At 44.5% G+C, this 15386-nt stretch overlaps 1 long non-coding RNA gene across 1 annotated transcript in view; it reads right to left on the bottom strand.

The window, feature by feature from the left end:
- LOC311515742 overlaps positions 1 to 15386 on the bottom strand; it is a 212539-nt gene that overhangs the window by 131357 nt on the left and 65796 nt on the right. Inside the window, exon 2 of the long non-coding RNA XR_014710218.1 lies at positions 5253 to 5330. This is a non-coding gene — a long non-coding RNA (uncharacterized lncRNA). The remainder of the gene's footprint in view (positions 1 to 5252; positions 5331 to 15386) is intronic.

The following is a 15386-nucleotide window of genomic DNA, read 5'->3' as shown; positions in this document are numbered from 1 at the left end:
CTGTTACTGCACTCACCAGCACTTGTCTGGGGCCATATCACAGGGCACTTTGAGCTGAGCTGCTCCAGGATTCTCTCCAGTCAACTGTGTCAATTGCAGTAGAACTTGTCTGTCCTTCAGAGGGAATTGTGGGAAGGGCACTGCAGCATACAATTGAATTTGCATATGACCTCACTGTAAACTGGTCAGGCCCAAACCTGGGTAAAAGTGGAACCACATCCCCAGCTGGTTCAGCTAACCAGGCTTAAAGCACCTCCAAACCCAGGTCAGAGATTTTCTGTGTGGATGGTAGGAGGAAGTTGGGCTAAAATGCAAATAAGAGCCCCGGTTAAATGTGCAGCGAAGACACATCCTCAGTTATAGAAGGATATCAAGGTTACAGCTGGTTGAATATAAAAACAGAATCATCAGGATGTGCACATGACTAAGCTGAGTAACTGTGTGATCTCATTCATGAAGATGTTTACACCTCAAACATTTCATGGATTTTAGCATAATGTTTATTTGTTCAAAACTTATACTGGAAAATGGTGCATTTGCTATTCCCTAGTTTCAAAAATTTCACTCATCCCACCCGGGAGCAGGCATGATACCAAGTGACTTTGGTAACCAAACATGCACTACAAATGCTGAAAAGCAAATAGAGTTAACAGTTTGCTAAGAATCGGCAGGCTGAAAAGCATTCACCCCACGTGTTCACTGAATAATGAATATTTTCCAAGAAATCAGGATGGGTTTATGATGCTGATACCAGCTCTGATCAGAACTGTAGGTTCAGCTGAAAACTGACAAACTCACAGCTAGAAGCCAGACCAATTCACTTGTGTATTAGTACAGATCAAACTGATTGTTAAATGTATAATGATGTATTTGGTGTTTAAACTTCATGAAAACTAATGGGATGCTTCATGCACTGTTTTCACTTATCTGTATTTTGTTATAATGCAACAGCAAACATTTACGTTGTATATACCCCTGTAACTAAATAACCCATCAAAGGAGAAAGAAGCCTCATGTAAGGCAAATGAACTTTAACAGGAAAGTGCTAATTCTTTCACATTTGAAGACAAGTGGTCATTGTGTGTGATTATCAGAGATCAAAGACTCCAAATGCCAATCTAAGAAAGAGCTCATGTGGGTGCTGACCCTGTCAGCTTGTTTTCTGAGAGAAGAAGCAGCATAAGTATGGATTCAGAGAAAGATCTTGCATCTCTGGACTGTTTGGATTCTTACAGAGCAGAATAAGTAACAAGAAGACGGAGATCCCCAGAATTATTCTGGGTAGCCCTGAGAGACTTTTGGGAAACTGGCAGATTATTACATCTCTGAGACCATTTGGAATCATATACTGTGACTCACCCGTACATATATTTTACCTGCTTTAACTCTCAATAACTCATTTTTTTTTTTTTTAGCTAATAAACCTTTAGTTAGTTAATTATAGGATTGGCTACAGGCATTGTCTCTGGTGTAAGACCTAGGATACCAGTTGATCTGGGGTAAGTGACTGGTCTCTTGGGACTTGGAAGCAATCTGAAAATTGTGTGATTTTTGGTGTAAGTAACCATTTATAGAGTTAGACTCAGACTCTAAGGTCAGAAGGGACCATCATGATCATCTAGTCTGACCACTTGCACATTGGAGGCCACAGAACCTCACCCACCCACTCCTGTAATCGACCCCTAACCTCTGGCTGAATTATTGAAGTCCTCAAATGATTTAAAGAATTCAAATTACAGGGAATCCACCATTTACACTAGTTTAAACCTGCAAGTGACCCATGCTGCAGAGGAAGGTGAAAACCCCCCCAGCATAGGTACCGACTTATTTTTCTCCAGAGGTGCTCCGCCCTGAGACCCTGCCCCCACTCCGCACCTTCCCCCAAAGCCCTGCTCTTGCGCCACTTCTTCCTGCCCCTGCTCTGCTCCCTCTCCCAAAGCCCGCACCTACCCACCTCTCACTACTCTCTACCATCCCCAAGCGCTTCTTCCAGCTGCCAAAGAGCTGATCGGTGGCGGCGCCAAACAGCTGTGGCTGGTGGGTGGTGAGCATCCATTTTTTCCATGGATGCTTGAGCCAGGAGCACCCACAGAATTGGCACCTATGCCCCCCAAGTCCCCTGCCAATCTGACTTGGGGGAAAAATCCTCCCCAACCCCAAATATGGCAATCAGTTAAACCCTGAGCATGTAGGCAAGACCCACCAGCCAGACACTTGGGAAAGAATTCTCTCTAGTAACTCAGAGCCCTCCCCATATATTGTCCCATCACCAGTCATTGGAGATATTTGCTGCTGGCACTTGAAGATCAGCTACATGCCATTGTAGGAAGTCTCATCATACCATCCCCTCCATAAAAGTATCAAGCTCAGTCTTGAAGCCAGTTAGGTTTTTTGCCCTCACTGCTTCCCTTGGAAGGCCATTCCAGAACTTCACCCCTATGATGGTTAGAAACCTTAGTCTAATTTCAAGACTAGACTTGCTGATGGTCAGTTTATACCCATTTGTTCTTATGTCCACATTGGTGCTTAATGTAAGGGGACTGTTGCCCCCTTACTAACATTCAGTGGGGGTGTTTTAGTTGCTAGCTCCCAGTACTAAAAGGGGGAAGGGTTGATAGGGAATCAGGACCCTGAGACTGCCAGTCCCTAGAAGCAATGGGGAGAGGCCAATGCTCCAGGTCAGCCTGAATGACAGGGCGGGCAGGCTAACCAGCGAGTCAGGAGGCCGGGGAGGTCCCGTCCTCTGTGTGAGCTGGAATTGCCTGGGTCGGACAGAGTGGGGCCAAGCTAACGAGAAAGCAGGGGCCCAAGCTGAGCTGGGGAGCAGAGCTGTGCTGGATCCAGAGGGACCAGAAAAGCAGCCCAGAGAGAGCAGACCCTGTGCTGGGAGCAGAGCTTCAGCCCCAAAGCCAGAGGCACAGCCCAGAGAGAGCAGACTTGCCCTGGGAGCAGAGCTGCAGCAACCAGAGCCAGAGGGGCCAGCAAAGCAGCCCAGGAAGCAGGTCAGTGCTGGGAGCAGAGTCACAGAAGCAGCCTGCAGAGCAGACCTGTCCTGGGAGCAGAGCTGCAGCAACCAGAGGCCGAGCGGCCAGAGAAGCAGCCCAGGGAGCTGGAGGCAGAGCAGCAGCTGTGCTGAGACAGAGTGGTGGAGCTGGGACTGGAGCAGTCCGGAGCCGGGTGCAGTGAGCAGCTGGGGAGAGCGAAGGGGGACCCTGGGCAGTGGGCCCAGCGCAGGGAGACGCCTCAGCCAGGAGGCTCTGCAGGCCAGACTCGTGGGGGGGATTGGTAACCCTGACAGGGCGGGGGCAACGCTGGGAAGAAGGGCCCTGCCACCTAGAGCCTGAGAGCATGTGGCCACCACCAGAGCGAGTGTCCAACCCCCAGCATCCCTGCAGCACAGCCAGGGCCTGAGAAGAAGGCCTGGGACTTACAAGGAACAGACTGTGAACTGCCCGGACATCCCAGAGACACTGTTTGTGATGTTCCCTGCCACGGAGCAGGGTGATGTGTTTCCTTTAACCTTTCCCATTTTTCCTTACTCTTTTTTAAATTAATTGTTGATTAAATAACTTACAATTTAAAGCAAATGCATGTAATGGTCAATGGGTAGGAGAAGTGCCCAGCGCAGAGAGAGTACCCCGGAGTGGGGACACCTTAGCCCCTGTCCTAGGTGACCACAGCAGGGTTGGGGGGTTGAGCCCCCCAGGAATCCTGGGCCCAGCTTTGTTGGGGTTACGAGGACTCTGCCAGACAGGAGAGTGAAAGGGGAGTCCTCAAGGGCAGGGAGGCCTCTGGGTAAAGGAAGTGGGAGCAAGGACTCAGATCCTTTCGCTAGCCTACTTCACCAGGGTAGTGCAGAAGCCAGGAAAGTTCCTCACAATAGCGGAACTATTCCCCCACTAACATTAACTTAAATAACTCCTCTTCCTCCCTGGTATTTCAAGTCCAGTTTACTTGAGTGGCAAGATAGACTGGAGAGTCTAAGGGGACTTTTTGTGACTCCATGGTGAGACTGTTATACAGTGACCCAGAAGTTCACATTTATTACTGACTTGTAAAATCTAATTATAGAACATAACACCAGTTTGAGGTAGCTGCCCTGTTTTTGATAGTCTGCCCTGAGGTAGGCAGTCATGGTCGTGAACTACTCCAGACAACACGACAGCGTTCACAAGCTATTTGCCAACTTTATAAAAACCAAACAAAGGGCTACATTCACAAAGAATCATTCAATGAGCTCTAATTATGACCAAATGGCGTTAGAGCCACAAAATATTCAGAACCCCCTACAGCAGGACACTCATATAAGAGTTCATTTGTTAAAGTCCACTCTGAGAAGTTGAGAAGCCAGGATCTCAGGTCAGTCTGTGAACACTTCGCCTGAAGATGTAATACCTTAATACACTTGCTAATTTTGTGTGGGATAAATCTGGCTAAATCAGTCTCTCCTGCTTCCATCTCTTGTTGAATTAATTTCCCTTAATAAAGAAATAATCTAATCTGATTAATCTAATTAAGAAATAAAAATTATTCTTTTAATCATATTAAATTAATGTATCTACTAAAAGGCACCTATGCATAGTGAATTATTTTAAAAAGGTGTCTCAGACAAACTTCAGTAAAAATGCATGCCCATCTTCTCAATCCCTCCCACCAAGTCACATGACAATTATTCCAAACCCCAGACTCCTCCCAACTTCCCTGCCCCAACCCAGATGGGTTTCTCCACCACATATTAGCTGGAGCTCTCTCCTTCACCTAACGTATGTGCAACCACTAGGGACTAGGTGGGGGACCAATGTTGGATATTGTCAAGTTCAGAAGTTCCCTCGGAACTCAGGACCCAGATGCTGGAAACCAGTTATGTGGTGACTTTATTTTTGCTTTTCAGACTGATATTACTAACCCATAGAAGCTCAGGAAAACTCAGCTTTTAAGTGTCTTGTGAGCATAAGGCAGGGGAAAAAAAATTACAAGACAGATGTTTACCCTCAGTCGGAGCGTTCCTGAAAAACTGCTGCTCCCTTTGCTTCCAGACCCCCTCCCTTCAGTAATTGCATTTTTTATTATGTACACTTAACTTGTCTATAGACTGTACTGTTTGGCCGTTTCATTATAACCAGCCTATTTTGCATCAAACCACAACTGTAACAGCTGGTCATTCTAGAGCCAACCCAGAGATGCTACACACAAGTAGCACACAGAGCCTTGGCATTTGAGATACCCAAATCAAGTTCAATAATAACGTGAACCTTGTGTTGATAAGATGCCAAAGAGGGTCCCATCTGATTCCTACTGGTCCAGAATCACAGCAAACCTTATGTCCATGCCTGTAACAATACAAAAGCAGCGTGTTCCAACTTGTAATGTGCAAATATAACAAACTATTTTAAGTAAAAATATCTAATAGCATATTTCATGCATCCTAAAAATTACCATTTAATTTTTAAGGTTGCCACCTGTTTCTAGATACTAAGTTTTATTCCTGTCAATGGTTTGCAACACCTTCCTGAAATTATACATGTACAGAAAAATGGTGGTTACAAAATCAAGTACTCAAAGGATTAGGAAATTCCAGATTTAAGGTTGGCCATGCAACCTTAATTCAGCTCCTCTTGTGCATATGCATTATGATACAGCCTTCAATTATATGATCACATACAATTTCCAAAGGACTCTTGTATCAGTGTACAATATGTACAGAGATCAATTCTCAGTGTCCCTCCGACCCAACATAAGCTGACTCCATCTCCTCCATTCACTTCAGTCCCAATCTCCCCTCTGTGCCTTCCAGTCCCAGCCTCCTTGCCCAGCTAGTCCCAGCCAGACCTACCCACAGTCTTTCTTCCCAGTTCCTCTCTTTTCCCCTCCTACTCCTACCCTCTCTCGGTGCCAACCTCAACAGGATCCTCCTCCAAGTCTACTCCTTTTCCTTGCCTCCAGCCCCACTCTTGCTCCCTCTGTATTTTACCCAGGTAGCTTCCTCCTCCATGCTGCCGGGTGCCAGCAAGGAGGTCATTGACAGCACACTAGAGACAGATGCATGCACAGTCTGTTTACATGTAGAAGTTGTGAAGGTCTGGAGCATGCCCTGTGCAGGCCGAATCTTCAGGCAATTAAGCTGATAAACTCTAAGAAGTCTCAGCTGAACATGTGGGTGAATGAGATTTTTCAAAGATTTATAGCTTGGATAAATTTGAGCAGATTTTCATAGGAAGAGCAAAAGGCACATCTTTGACAAAGGCAGTCTCCTGCCATATTTTAAGTTCCTGCTCCAAAGCATGGGGGCTCTAGAACTTCTCAAAGAAGACTGCCAAAATTGTTTTTGAATGCCAAAAATATGTTTTTCCCTAGCCTGGTTCTCAGAAACGTTGAATTTCCCCTAACAATTCAGTTTGATGCAGACCCTTGGCATGGAAAATTTCAGCCTAAACAGTTAAAGTTTGGCAAAGGTATAAGCCACTGAAAACAGGGTCTCACAATGGGAAGTGCCAGGTAACTTAATAGATTGTGATTACTCAACAGCATGGGCTGAAATGTCAGCATGCAGGGAGAATATCCACCTCAACATTTCCTTTATATCAGACAGACATCACCAATTCCAGTGGCTGGGAGGCATCAACATCTGGATGAAGAATGGTTGCTTGAAGCTGAACAAAATGGAGTGCTACTGATTGCTTCCTCCATTTTCCTCTCCAAAAAGAGTGTTTGCCTCTCAGCTATCAAGACTGTTACTTTCTGGGACCTTCACAACTACTGGAAACCCAGACAGCTGCAGCTGCTAGAAATGCCCTCTTCCACCTTTGGCTGTCCAGAAGACTATGCCCTGTTCAAATCAGACTCTGAACTGGCCATGGTGATCCACATACGTGACCTATAGGCTTGATTATTTTGTAGTTCTCTGTTCCTAGGGAGCGAAGCCAGAGCCTATGGAAGTTTCCAGCTAGCTGAGAATGTAGCCACCTGCATGCTCAACAATGCTTGCCACAAACAGCACCTACCCAAGTGCACTGTTCACTCCACTGGCTTCCCCGCTGTAAAGTCAAGTAAAATCTCCTATGATTTTCAAAGCCATCCAAAACATTAGCACTTGGCACTTGAGGGACTCTCTCTCTCTCTCTCTGTCCCCCTGCCCCCAAGACCACGATCTCCCACAACAGTTGTGTTCCAGTGGAACGTTGTGACTGTCATCTTCTAGGGTAGGTCACATAATTACAGAAAACAGCTTTCCCAGTGGCAGGCTCCTATCATTGGAACTCACTTCTGGCAATGAAATTCTCTTATCTGTATGTCTTTAAAAAAAGTCTCTGATTAATATGGGAAAGAAGGAGAAAAAAATAGCCATCTTTGGAATGCATAATATGGAATTCTGTCTGAGACGTATAAACTAACGCTTCCTATTAATGTTGTCATTTTCCACATTGCAAGTTTTGCTCTGCTATGTTTCTAGTGGTGATTAAGCTAATTTAGCTAATTGTTTTACTTCTCTAAGTATCAGGCTCATGATTTAGATCAACAAGAAATGTGCCCAGTTCTGGAAATACTGGACCAAATCCACAGTTTCCACAGTATGCATCCGATGAAGTGAGCTGTAGCTCACGAAAGCTTAAGCTCAAATAAATTGGTTAGTCTCTAAGGTGCCACAAGTACTCCTTTTCTTTTTGGACCAAATCCTGTAATCCTTATTATTTAAGCAGAGCTCCCATTGATTTTAAAGAGGAGTAGGGTCTCAAACATTAACACAAACGACAGTGTAAATTGTACACCATTAACGTTACCACTACCAGCCTTAACAAAACAAAACTCAAGGGCTTGTCCACGCAAGGAAATGGCCTGGAATAGCTATTTAATACTTGCTCCCTGTATGGACACACCATCTGCCTTTTTTGTGGATTAAGATAAACTGCAAAAAGGTTGTCTTAGTGTGAAATAAGTGTCCAAATGGAAAGTTAGTGTTTTAAAATTCACACCCTCGCTTATTTCACAATAGCTTCCCCCTGTTCACAAGCCTTCAAAGCTAGCAGTTCTGCCTGCTTATATTCAGCCAGCCCAGTCTTGCAGGGATTTGGCAGTGATGAGCTAACAGATGGTAATTCAACAGTGCTTTTCAGCAGAGGTCATTAATAATATCAAGCTCCTTTAATACTTCAATTATAGTTGTCCCTTTGAAAGAGCTGCTTACATTCACACATCTCCCACAATCAAGAAGCAGTAGATTTGAGCCATTCCTGCTCTCATAACTCAGTCCTTCCAAGAGTGGGGGACTCTCTGGAGAAATGACTCTACTGTTCGCCTATCCACACAGCAGGCTGAACAAAAGTCCCCAAAACTGACAGAAAGGGGGAGAAGTGTCAGGACACTTAAGATGGGCCCAAATTAGATATGCAAGATCAGTACCTCTTCCAGTGCTTGCCTTGGTATTACTGTAGGGTTTTCAGATAAGCTTGTTATTTTTGTTTATCCATCCATGCCCGTAATAAAATAATAATTTGCAGAACAGCCTTCCATATGACGTTCTCACGGCACTTTATGAATGCTAAGACTCACAAAGGTTTGGAGCGAGGAAGGTAAACATTCACATTAGGGCCGACTGAGAAGTTTTCAACTGAGCCGTTTTTTGCTGAAGAATTCAGTTTCTTCTAAATCAAAATGTTGTATGACAAGGTGTCAATTTCAACAAAATTTTCCAATGAGAAAAGTTGAAAGACTTTGTTTCAGTTAATTTCTTTATTATTTTATATATATATATTAAAATATTAATTTTATATTCATTTACATTATATAAATATAATGTTTATATATCTTAAATATGAAGTCTAAACAAAACATTTCAATGGTCCCTAATCAAAATTTTTCAGAATTTTCAGAAATTTCCAAATTTCCACTTTTTGTTCTGAATCAAACAAATATTTTCTATCTGAAATGTTAGCACTTACCCCAGAGAATGGGAATTCCCATTCCCAACCAGCTCTACTCTACATTTTGCAATGGGTAAATTAAGGCACAGATAGGTTTAGTTTTTTTAAATGTATCCACTCATTGTCAGTGTCTTCATTTTTGGTTATCGAAGATGAGAAATTTTGGGCTAGATCATGCTAGATGAGCAGCTTTGATTTCAGATTCTCAGACCCTCTGTGCCTCTAGTTGGGCAACCAAAAATCAAAGCACTCAAATTTAGTGGGAGGTTTTGAAAGTATTGGGTGTGTGAATTTGGGCAAAGCACACGGAGAATGTGACAGAGCTGGGAATATAATCCAGACCCCAGGTGCCAAATAGTGCTTTAGCCAGAAAACCATCCTTCCCCACTCAAAAGCCTTTTCTTGTTCTCTCGTTTATAGAACTTGTGTCGTCTCCAACCTTATCAGTGCTGCTAAGATTAGCTACCCAAAGATTAGATTCAAAATCTTCAGCTCCCTGGATGTTAGTTGGTAATTTAAGAAAAAGAAAAAAAGTTATATTTTAAAAATTTGTTTCAAGGGGATAAATGAAATTACCAGATTTGTTGGATTTGAAGTGAGTGAATGTTTATAGCTGTGTTTTTAACCCCTTTGAAAAAGATGACAAATCTATTGCATGGGTGCTACCAGACCACACTACATAATGCATACAAACGGTATGATGGATTTGCATCAATGCATTTCTCAGCTAAACCGACTTCTGCTTAGATGTTAAGCAGGGAAAACAACAACATTGTTTAAACATTTCTTATTGGTTTTAACCGCACATTCCTATTTATACTGATGAATAATGACAGTGGGAGTTGTTTCAAATCCTTTTTACTGATAACTTTCCACCCATGAAAGGAGGGTCATAATCTTTAATTTATCACAGTGCCCGACAGGGTTTTGGTGGCGGGGGTGAGAAGGTCTTTGACTAACTATCCAATAATCTTAAAAAATTGAATACTGTATTATCAAAATTTGTATTTGCTCTCCAGTAGAGCTGGATGGGTGGCATGGGGTGCAACCTGGACTGTGGGACCACTGAGCCCTCTGTCCCACCAACCTGGGCTGCCTCTTACATGGTGATGCTGATGTCAAGCTACAAACCTCTGATAGGTACTGCACTTACACACACATCCACAGGCAGGGACACACCCAACTGAGTTACATGAATGATCAGCCACTCATGAACCATCAATAAAGATGCTCCAGACTATTCCCCACAACTCTCCAGCCTTGCACCCCAGAACTGCACTGTCTTGCAGTGGTCAGAAGCCTAGCCAGTGTAAACTCATTACCTATGACAGGTTTTAGAGTAACAGCCGTGTTAGTCTGTATTCGCAAAAAGAAAAGGAGTACTTGTGGCACCTTAGAGACTAACCAATTTATTTGAGCATAAGCTTTCGTGAGCTACAGCTCACTCGCATCCGATGAAGTGAGCTGTAGCTCACGAAAGCTTATGCTCAAATAAATTGGTTAGTCTCTAAGGTGCCACAAGTACACCTTTTCTTTTTACTCATTACCTAGTTCACCACTTCGACAAAAGGGTAGTGGATATGCAACATCTCTTGTTAACCTGAGCTGAGATTTCCCAAACACTTCGACCAAAACACACTCTTTTAGGTAAAACAGATTTATTAACACCAGAAAAATAGATTGTGATTAGAAGTGCTAGCCATAAATGTCAGAGATAGTTACCTTAAGCAAATAAAAAGTAAACAAGCTTTCTAAATCCTAAACTTTGATTCAACTCTTGCTTAGACTAAAACAGCTTTTGTCACCCTGACAGACATTACAAGAAGGTTACAGTTCCTCAATACACAGATTCCCTTCTGGCCTGGGACCAAATTCTCTTCAAAGTCCTCCAGACATTCTTCCAGGTGTTGAGTTGGAGGTGAGTGGGGGGAGAGGCCAAGTGATGATGTCACTTCCACTCTTTTATATTTTCTTCCAGCTTACTGGAAAGATCCTTGCTGTGATGTGGGGATCAGAGAGTCCCCATTGATCAAGCAGTCTCCACTGCATACCTGCCTTCTCTAAGGAGTCTCTGGGATAGTGGATTCTTTTCTTGATGGGTGTTGATGAGTCATTAGCACTGTCTGGCTTTGTTGTAACGAAGGCTGATTGCGGGTGTTCCCAACCTCACAACATATTTCAGTAGCAATACTTCATAACTTCACATACAATGATACCACATACAATCCAAAAAGATATTAATGTTCAACAGATCAAGACTTTTAAAATGATACCTCACAAGGTACACTTGTACAAAACATATATCACCATAGTGAATATGGGGGTTCCAGGGTGGTACTTTGATGTACAGTGTGTCACACTGGGAAATGTTTTTTTTCCTGTTGAGTGAAAACTTGAGATATCAAAGATTTTCCTGTAACGTGTCTGGATAAAACAGACCTTTCAAATTCACACCCACACGCAACCTGCCTGGTGGTTAGGGCATCCACCTGTTGGATGGGATACCTGGAGGAGTCAAGTCCCTGCTCTGAATCTCTCTCTGGTTTTGATCAGAAATTCCCTCCTGGTCTTGAGAAACCTTTCCAAAACATTCCTGAAAGTGATGTGTTCTCACAAAAAGTTTCAGTTTTGACAAAAGGGCATTTTTGATGAAAAACCATTTCATTGAAAAATTGCCAACCAGCTGTAATATTCCATATGATTGACTGACTTACTACTACATGAGAGACCTTACCAGACTCCCATTTATCTGAAGAAAACCCAAGAACTTAATTTGATACAGATAAACAGGCATCTACTATAAATGAAAAAGATTCAGTTAGCTCAGAAAAGAAAAAAAAAAAAAGATGATTATTCTGTTCCGTTCCCTAATACTAGCTGTCATGTCCAATTCTTTTTTCTTCAGAAACTTTTGGTTTTAGAAGTTACAGCTACTAAGGCCCTGATACTGCAATCTCATAGGGCATATGCTGAAATTTATGCTCATGAATAGTCCTGTTAACTGTGGGTACGTCTACTCAGCAGCTGGGAGGTGTAATTCCCATACATGGGCTAGCTGTGCTCAAGGTAGCACATAAGAGTCACTTTGTGGTTGTAGTGGCAGGGGCTAGCTGCCCAAGTACAGTGCCGCCCAACCCTCTGGGTACGTACTCAGGTGTCTAGCTCAAGCTGTCACCATGGCCACACTGCTATTTTAGCATGCTAGGTTGAGCAGAGCTAGAGAGTTTATGTCTACTCATGCTGGGAATTACAGTTCCCAGCTGCTGTGTAGACATACCCTGTCTCTTTTGAACACACTCCCTTCTCTACACCGATGTCGGAACATTTTTTAAAGAAGAGTATAAGATTTGTCTCCAACTCTTTCCCATCGATTTCTCTTTTCTATGAAAAATTGCTTGACACTTTGGTGAAAATGAAAACTTGTTCAGTTCTCACCCTTACCTTTTCAGCTGGCCCCTCCACTTTACTCAGTTAAAAACGTCTTCACAAATAAAATACCTTTTTAAAAAAAAGATGACCCCACTAGTCCCTATTACTGCCAGGATCGAAGGTTATTTCCAGTATTAAAGATCATATTTATCCTCTTAACTATTTATAAACTCCCTCTCACCTGTTTACTCTGCAGTGCTGCTTCTTGGCTTGACCTTGCACAGCACGGGTGTAAAGTGCTGTGTGTTTAATTGAAAGGTAAAAAGAAGGAGAGGAACCAATATTGCCTTAATGAGCAATGGGAATGTTTAGCTAAATTTCTCCTTAGCAAGGAAGCTATTTAAAGCTATGCCTCCTCTTGCACTCTTGTGGGGGACAGACCTCAATATTGATGCAAAAATTAATGAAAGTTGTAACATTTTTGTAATGTTGGTCAATACAAACTTGTGTGCCCTTTTACAGAATATTAAAATATACCTACAAGTATGTTATTGCCAGGATGCTTGAAAACAACATCTGTGTATGGGTTAGTTATATTATAATATGTTCAAGCAAATTAAAGAAATTACAGAAGGCTTCTGCTTTCTGCAGGGATGAAAGTAAGTCTAGGGACTTACTGGTACGGGGCTGGGGAGGTCAGCGCCAGCCCTGACCCACCCTGTACCAGCAAGTGCCTCCTTCCCCCTCCCCAGGGTAACAGCGGCAGCCAGGGGCTCTGGCACCAGTTTAAAAGGGCCCTGGGAGGTAGCAGCGGCCAGAGCCCTGGGCCCTTTAAATCATCCCCAGAGCCCCACCACCGCTTCCCCGGGGCTCCAGCAGCAGGACTCCGGGGACAGGGCTCCGGCCGCCGCTACCGCCCCAGGCCCTTTAAATCACCGCCCCAGCCCCGCTGCCTCTACCCCAGGGCTCCAGCAGCGGGGCTCTGGCAGCAATTTAAAGGGCCGGGGGCTCCAGCCGCTGCTGGGAGTCGCAGACCCTTTAAATTGCACCTGGGGAAGCCGATCCACCCTGATACGGCACACCGGCTCTTGCCGGTGTGCTGTACCGGGGCGTACCGGCTTACTTTTACCTCTGGCTTTCGGTCATCCAGAAACTGGCTAAGGCTCAGAAAGATAATACCTCCTTGACCATAAAATGGTTTATGACCCCCATGAGTGTTTACACAGACTTTTCAAAAGCAGCTTTCCTAACTTTACTTTGCCTTAACTTTTATACTATGCTTATTGGAATTTGTGCTTTGTACAAAATACTTAATAGACGTTTAATTGCTACCACAGATTGGAACTCTAAGAAGCTTGGGTCAAGAAACAAACAAACCAAAAGAGTGTCCTATCTACAGGGCCATCCTTAGAACTGATGGGGCACTTAGAAGAGAGGAAAGTGATCAGGAACAGTCAGCATGGATTCACCAAGGGCAAGTCATGCCTGACTAATCTAATTGCCTTCTATGATGAGATAACTGGCTCTGTGGATGAAGGGAAAGCAGTGGACGTGTTGTTCCTTGACTTTAGCAAAGCTTTTGACACGGTCTCCCACAGTATTCTTGCCAGCAAGTTAAAGAAGTATGGGCTGGATGAATGGACTATAAGGTGGATAGAAAGCTGGCTAGATTGTCGGGCTCAATGGGTAGTGATCAATGGCTCCATGTCTAGTTGGCAGCCGGTATCAAGTGGAGTGCCCCAAGGGTCAGTCCTGGAGCTGGTTTTGTTCAATATCTTCATAAATGATCTGGAGGATGGTGTGGATTGCACCCTCAGCAAGTTTGCAGATGACACTAAACTGGGAGGAGAGGTAGATACGCTGGAGGGTAGGGATAGGATACAGAGGGACCTAGACAAATTGGAGGATTGGGCCAAAAGAAATCTGAAGAGGTTCAACAAGGACAAGTGCAGAGTCCTGCACTTAGGACGGAAGAATCCCATGCACTGCTACAGACTAGGGACCAAATGGCTAAGCAGCAGTTCTGCACAAGAGGACCTAGGGGTTACAGTGGACGAGAAGCTGGATATGAGTCAACAGCGTGCCCTTGTTGCCAAGAAGGCCAATGGCATTTTGGGATGCATAAGTAGGGGCATTGCCAGCAGATCAAGGGAAGTGATCATTCCCCCCTATTCGACACTGGTGAGGCCTCATCTGGAGTACTATGTCCAGTTTTGGGCCCAACACTACAAGAAGGATGTGGAAAAATTGGAAAGACTCCAGCGGAGAGCAACAAAAATGATTAGGGGACTGGAACACATGAGTTATGAGGAGAGGCTGAGGCAACTGGGGATGTTTAGTCTACGGAATAGAAGAATGAGGGGGGATTTGATAGCTGCTTTCAACTAACTGAAAGGGGGTTCCAACGAGGATGGTTCTAGACTATTCTCAGTGGTAGAAGAGGACAGGACAAGGAGTAATAGTCTCAAGTTGCAGTGGGGGAGATTTAGGTTGGATATCAGGAAAAAAATTTTCACTAGGAGGGTGGTGAAACACTGGAATGCGTTACCTAGGGAGGTGGTGGAATCTCCTTCCTTAGAAGTTTTTAAGGTCAGGCTTGACAAAGCTCTGGCTGGGATGATTTAATTGGGGATCGGTCCTGCTTTGAGCAGGGGGTTGGACTAGATGACCTCCTGAGGTCCCTTCCAACCCTGATATTCTATGATTCTATGCAGTATTATTAAACTGGTGCCCCTTTGCCCGACGGCAGCCCGGGCTTGCAGCCCAGGAGGGGAGGGACGAGGCAGCAAAGGATACCGAGCCGCCCAGCCCGCCTCATGGTGGCGGAGAGTCACAGTTTCCCAGAGAGACCCCTGTATCCTCTCCCTCATGCTGAATGTGCGGTGCTGGCACATTCGGCTCTGTGAATACGGCCCCTGCCTAAGGAGGCTGCAGCGCGCACTGGGCGTGCGGGAGCTGACCCGCTCTGACCTGCTGTCATGGGCAGTGGGTGAAGCTGCTACTTGGGGAGGTTAGCTTCCCAGCCCACCTCTTCTGCCTGTGGCCGTGCCCATACTCCACCCCTGCTCTGCCCCAGGCCTCGCCCCTACTCTGCCCCGG

This window comes from Lepidochelys olivacea (genome assembly GCF_965140295.1).
Source record: "Lepidochelys olivacea isolate rLepOli2 genome assembly, chromosome: 2".
Classification (NCBI taxonomy): Eukaryota; Metazoa; Chordata; order Testudines; family Cheloniidae; genus Lepidochelys; species Lepidochelys olivacea.
The sequence above is the reverse complement of the archived record's forward strand: the minus strand, read 5'-3'. Positions and strand labels throughout refer to the sequence as shown.